Source organism: Ruditapes philippinarum, unplaced genomic scaffold (assembly GCF_026571515.1).
Source record: "Ruditapes philippinarum isolate M1 unplaced genomic scaffold, ASM2657151v2 ctg8261_1_1_1_1, whole genome shotgun sequence".
NCBI lineage: Eukaryota > Metazoa > Mollusca > Bivalvia > Venerida > Veneridae > Ruditapes > Ruditapes philippinarum.
Window position 1 is genome coordinate 9,286 of NW_026859607.1, and position 6,989 is coordinate 16,274.

Sequence of the window (6,989 nt, forward strand, 5' to 3'; positions counted from 1 at the left end):
GTAAAAAAGGAGTTAGAAATTTTTTAGAATAAGGCGACGGTACCGTCTATTTGTTCTGACATGTCAATAATAATTTACAAAACGTATTGATTTACATGTTTCGAATTAAGGTAAGACGTTTCAGCGGTGAGCGGTGGCCTAGTGGTTAATTTGTCTGTCTTTCAACCTAGGGATCATGTATGCAAGCCCTACTCGGGGCAAGGCCATGTTTCTTCATATGAGACAAGTAATGGTTGGTTCCAGGTAGCGGGATCGAAAGTACTTAATATAAGTTGCAATAACTTGTCTTGCAACCTAGCTTAAATAAGTATGTAAAAACTTATATATTTGACGCCATATGTGACGCTCGCGTATTATGTTACTAGGCCCTTAATCGCAAGACGGTACTCCATGTTTATATGTTCTATTATTTGGTCTATGTTTGAGCATATATGAAGTATTCCATTCATTCATAAAGCACTGCTTCTAGCTTTCTTCCTGCTTTTGTCAAAATAGAATGTGCTTACATGTATATATGCTGAATACAACCTTAACCGAATAAACTTCAAAACTATCTTAAAAGCTAGCTCCATTCATTACGTCACATGGTCAAGCAATGCTTATGATTATGAACAATATTTTTTTTGTTTCTTTGTTCATTTTGTTGTTGTTTATTGTCTACAATCATCATATCAAAGGAAAAACAATGCTTTATCAAAGGTTATCAAAATACATTTGAGCACGTTTGTGTGTGTTTTTTTTTCTTTTTTGTTTGTTTGTTTGTTAACTTTATATTTTATGTCGTTACATTATTTACAAAAGATAAGCAACAATTTGACATGCCTGAAATCAGTTTAATCAAAATGTAAAAATCTAAGTCAACCACGATTCAAGATAAAATCATGATAAAACTAGTATTCAGCGGGATAACACAAATACATGTTTCTTGTCGGGATGGAGGTTTCTCCGGTTTTATCTCAACACCATCCCAACATCAATAACGTATTCTCATTTTATCGTTTTCACTGTTATTTTTATGGGTCGTCCAAGACTGAATGGTAAAGGACGTTGACTACACACTACATGCCTCTCACCGCTGTTTCTTCGGGACGCGCCAGCGTCTTCGGATACTTCCATGAGAGAAACCTATACAGTTAGCTTACGCATCGTCAGTGGTTATAGTCAGGTGCCTGATGCGCCTGAGGTCTTCCTCCACTAGTTAACCTGCAAAGTCGCCATATGACATATACTGTACTGGTGCAACGTAAAACCAAAACAAATTAAGTTTTGTTTATTATATTTATTTTTTATTATCTTTATTTTATTGTTGCTTTTTGTATATTAAATCATTTCTTTATAAGAAAATATATAAATTAGACATACTCGTTTTCAAATGATAAATGAATGTGATTCAATAAGGGGAGCGGGCTGGTAAATCTTCTAATAGACAGAATGTTGTAGTATGGACCTTTACAAACTTAATCAGGCTGAAATAATAATTTCCATACAAATTTGATAGAGGTATGCTGTGCTTTACCAGCGTTTTTTACGTCAACATGTAATTTGAGATGAATAGATAAATGATACGTACTATTACTATCTGAAATTTCTACAGAATGAATATGGGATATTTGGAACAAAGTGGTTCCTCAGAATCATTAAAAACAGCAAAATTACATAAAAATTGCAGACTCTGTTTGATTGAGTGTGTAAATGAGGGATAATGAAAAAGTGCAAGTCTATGACACAAATTGCTAAAATGTTAAACATTTATTAATAACATTTTGAATACTAATCATCGGTATCAAAAAAAAAAATAATTATGATTTTATAGTAATACTTAAAACTAAAAATTAATTTATCATGAAAGTAACACAGTATATAGATTAACAATAAACACTAAATCAGGAACAATGATAAAGAATTTTCGCTTTCCAAACTCAAGTACTTTCCTAATGTCAGATAAAACTTATGTTCAATAAACTGTATATTACTTTAAGATGCGTTACTAAGTAGTATGTATCATTTTTTATACTTTTTGTTCACTGTGACAAGATTAGGCGGGTTTCCATTCTTCGGATATCTATCTGAGCTCACCCCAGGACCGTACTGATGCGGATTAGGTTCTTTAATCTGCGCTATAGCTTTTTCAGGTTTGCCCAAATAATCAACTGAGACTTGATACCTATCACCAACGTCACGTTGTAATGCATCGTTAGCGTTCATATGATTCGGTAGAAAACGTCCTCGGTTATCACGGAAGCCATCGCCTGCCATTTTGTTATCTTGTAATCTGGTAAATAAATGTTAAACAAGAATGCAATACAGTATTTAAAAGAAAATGCACTGAGGTTAAATTATATTCGTTTTCACAGCATTTCATGTCTATTTATAAAGAGAAAAAAAAACAAGTACTAAAAGGCAATAAGTATTTCTACTGTTTCCATCACATCAATGAAGTCCAAAGTTAATGATACAATTGTTTTATTGATATAACTTTTTTTATAAACTAAAAAAAACAACATAAGATAGCAAACATAAACAAACATATTTAGAAAATAAGGTTAAAGTAATGTTTCTTGAAATGCGACATTGTTCACAACGTAAAATCTTAACAAATTATTCTAGTCTCGTTGTTAGTTTCATAGATGATGGTCGTTTCAACTTAAAGGAAATTTGATTATTATACCCAAGACCAAGCATTTTCAGGGGGTGGGGCCTATATAGCAATCATTTTGTCACGTCCCGTCCTGTTTAATCTCATTAACCGTTAAACATGTAGACTTGAAACTTGGCACGTCAAAGCAATATCACAATGTTACTGTCTATCTTAAGTTTCATAATTCTGATAGTCAGTTTAACATAATTATGCCCCTTCTTTACTTACAATACTATAAGAACACATGCACCAAAGTGGCTATAGTTTTATGGTTATTAATGAATTGTCTTCATATTAGGACAGAACAATCTTTTAGAATGTTCCCGCAAGCTCGCCAGACTGACCTGGACTTTAAGTCACAGATCAATATTATATTTAGCTGTTTTTGAAATTGTCATGTTTTGGAATTTATTACATGGACAAGTATCACATAGTCTTTTAAATATAAAAAACGTAAACGGATATTCAATTAGTGTGATCTTGATGTTTATTCGATTTAATTAGACGTTCAAACACAATTCCATTTATTTCATTACTTATGACGAAAATATACCTTCTCGCCAAGGATTTTGATTGTTCATATCAGTTTTGTCAGGGTCAATAAGGCAATGTTACATACTCTACACATTTAATAGTTGTTTTGCCTACTAAACATTAAATGTCTTTTCCTTTAGATATATAAAATATTCCTGCACAAAATATCCCCCAGTGAGATCAATTTTGATCCCAGGAAGCCTAAACCTGTGTTCTGCACATCATTCCATTATAATTAATATTTCTGGCATTTTTTGTTATTTCTTTTTTATCGGTTCAAAAGACATAGAGTGGACACAAAATATTTAATTCATACAAAAATGACAAAAAAGTCTCATCCTGACCCGAGATAGGTGAAACTTGCGCTCAACACAAAGTCTCATTACGGTTTACATTGCTGCCAACCGAGAATACAAATTAAATTGGTTAATCAAAATTTTATCAAACTGTGCACATGTATTTAATTCGCAACAACAACCAGTTCTATTAACAAATAACATGATAAAAAATGCACGTCTTACCTTATACAAAATGTTCAGTTCTTCATCAATGATAAATATGGATTTATATAGTAGTCAAGCCTTAATGTGATCGAACACACAATGTAACAACAAAAACGATCAACCCTATTTGAATATGTTTATTGCTAATGTCCGTATGATCTGCATAAAGTGGTTTATGTACTGTCTGTTTTATGATTTTCGGAAAACAAACCTTTTTATGATTTTCGGAAAACAAACCTAAAAATACGTCTCTTATATCATTCATCTATACATATTTAGATATGTTTCCCACGGTATTAAAATCGGTTTAAATTACAATAAACATCTAAATCAGCAGATTTATGTTCCTTTGTGTGAATTTGATAAAAAAATCTTGGATGGTTTTGATGTTTGATTTCGTTATTGTAATAAGACATTACATATAAGAACACGCTATATTTGACAGCCGCAATTAAGTGCGCGAACAAACATGTTTGATGAGTAATTGATTTGAGTTAACGGAGCAAATTTATCACATACCAAATGACTACATTATTTTATTTATCACCATGATGAAAAATTAACAAGCTGAACAAAGTTCTATGTTGTATATATTTATATACTGGACGTCATTTTACACTAAGCATGGTGCCATAAATCAGAACTAGGTTGTTTGAATTTTCTGAACTAACAATTAGTACTTTCGAAAAATAGAAAGACGTAGGTCACATTTAATTATGTGTTTTCAAAAAAAAAGAAATGTAAAATAAAGGTAATTTTTTGGAAAATAAAGAAGTATTGAACCCTGAACACTTGTCTATAGGAAAGTTCTACCGTTTTCTTTTTTGTGTTTTTTTTTATTTATTTATTTTTAAATCACACTTTTATGCTAGTTTAGAATTTAAAGCATAACGATATCAAAATGGGAAGAAATACTTAACAATACCTTTTCTGACTATTGAAAAGCATCTCATTAGACACCTGTAGCGTTTTAATTGTAGCATTAAAATATCCTGCCACTTATGTTATACATATTTTTAAAAACTGTAATTATTAGTTGTTTTTTTTTGTGATGCAAGCCGGTGCTAGGGGCGTGAGGAATGTTGCACTTATTCACAATCTCTCATGTACAGACTCTATGACACCGAGTTTGCAATTTTCATGATTAATGCTTCCGAGGGATTACTTACTTTGTTTCCAGATTTTTATGTAGGCCATGCAATTTTGTACAGTATATTGAATAATAATTTTATTTCATTGATTTAAGTTAATATAGTATTTTTCGTAAAGATTAATAGAAGTATAACTTTGAAAATAAAAATAAATGGCATAAACATAATAAATGATTACTCGAGAAATAGAACATCCTTTAATACCAATTAAAACAAATATGAAAGAGTAGAAGTTGCACTCTCGGTAAAACCAGGTTTGCTTCAAACTTATAAAGTGATATATTAAGAACAAAAAATGTAGATGTAGCTTCGATCTAGAATAATTATGTCAAGGGTGATTTTTGTACATTTGTACTCGTAAGCGTCGACTTTTGATAAAAAAAAATTTACAGCCGTTCATTTTACTTTCACCATTATGAATTTTAGCCATGAAAGAACTTTTTTGAAATTACTTATTTAATTATACTTTGCACCTTGTTTTTTCCGCTTAGTTAAGCTATTTCACACTTAACATTACACTTACTTTGATGGGTGATCGGTGTTCATCACCTGAAATGATTTATTCTGTTATGTGATTAGGGTGGCTCAATCGCTTCAAAACAAAATAGCACGTTAACGAAAGCGATATACAGCAACCATTTAAAGTCGTTGAGTCAATGTGTATAGTTGTTATTGCGTATCAAATTACTGTAAAATTTTCTGTTATTTTACATATAATTGAAACGTTATAGTAGTAGGTTATGTTCGCTTTTTACTTCTTATTATGTATCCAGTCAATTTCATTCTCTGAAACTGCTACATGTAAGAAAGTATACTGAAAAAAGGCTATTTCCTGTAAGCATGTACATGTGTTTCTATTTGATATAATAATTTCCACGTTACATTTGGTATTGTAAAACCATTATCTGATACTGTGGTGTAGATGTATTGTAAAAATGTCTGTGTTAAATAATTATCATATGTTCATGTACACACATATTTTTGTAATTGTTTATAGTTCAACCTCTTGTATATGCTTGTTTTCTTGTTTTCAGTGAGTTCAACCATCCATGCCTTTTTTGTATTTGTCATGTGTAATATATATATATATATATATATATATATATATATATATATATATATATATATATAAGCTAAAGAAATTGTATAACATTTAAAATTGAGGTTAATTATCATTCGGAAAAAAAGTCGGAACACGTGATAATGCATTAATTTTTAAGTTTTCATTTTACCTAATTTCATTCTTTATCCGACTTGACTGTGATGCCAAACATAATTTTTTAAGTCACATAAATATATATAAATAATTTTTATTATGGGTGGTGAAATAACAAACATTTTATCCGGTTCCCCGTAACACATGAAAATGCACGTCACGTCAGGGTCTTTTAAATGGAAATACCCTTGCCACGTACACTATTTGTCACAAATTAATAAACATTGATGAGATCTGTATAAATAAAAGTATTAAACTTAAATTACGATTTTCATAATTTTAGGTGATTAACTAAGTCATGATACTATAACGTCTCGGTTGAATGATATTCTATACTAGCTGGAAAATAACAACCATTCGTTTAACACTTACCACCTTGCCAATCCACTTTCAAAGGAATACCGATTGTGTAATACTATGTAATACATGAGTAATAAAATTTATCTTTAACACCCTGCTGTTTCAATTTCAATTACTGGTGAAAAATGTCATTTAATGGTTCCTTAAACAGGGGATATTTGATTATTAATTATAAGTCCCGATAATTTTCTATATCTGTTATAAATATAAAACACGTTTTAAGTACTAACCGCTTAAATTCAGCCCAAAATTTCTGTTTTCTGGGTGTCATAACTTATAATCACGCTTTTGAAAGCTTTCAACTACGCTAAATGTAATCTATCTTAATTTCGCTTTTGCCTTACGCAGAATGTGCATGCACAAAATGCAACATAGGTTGCTGTGGAAAGTCGTACAGTTAAAAGGTCTATTGATGTCTCTTCAAAGTAGGACAACTTCTTATAGTATTTATTTAGGTGACCCTATCACTCGTTTTACGTTTGACTTTATCAACTTTATAAATTGTGTTATCATACTCAATATTGACAGTATAAAAGAACCACATTATGAAAAGTTACAAAATGGAATATATGGATAATGGATTGTAT

General features: G+C 30.7%; 1 long non-coding RNA gene across 1 annotated transcript; it reads right to left on the reverse strand.

The window, feature by feature from the left end:
- Positions 1-1,259: 1,259 nt before the first annotated feature.
- Positions 1,260-4,286, reverse strand: LOC132757227 (uncharacterized). Its single transcript, XR_009629419.1, has 2 exons — positions 3,694-4,286; positions 1,260-2,272 (listed from the first exon to the last, which is right to left on the reverse strand). It is a non-coding gene; the product is annotated as an uncharacterized LOC132757227 (long non-coding RNA).
- Positions 4,287-6,989: the final 2,703 nt, after the last annotated feature.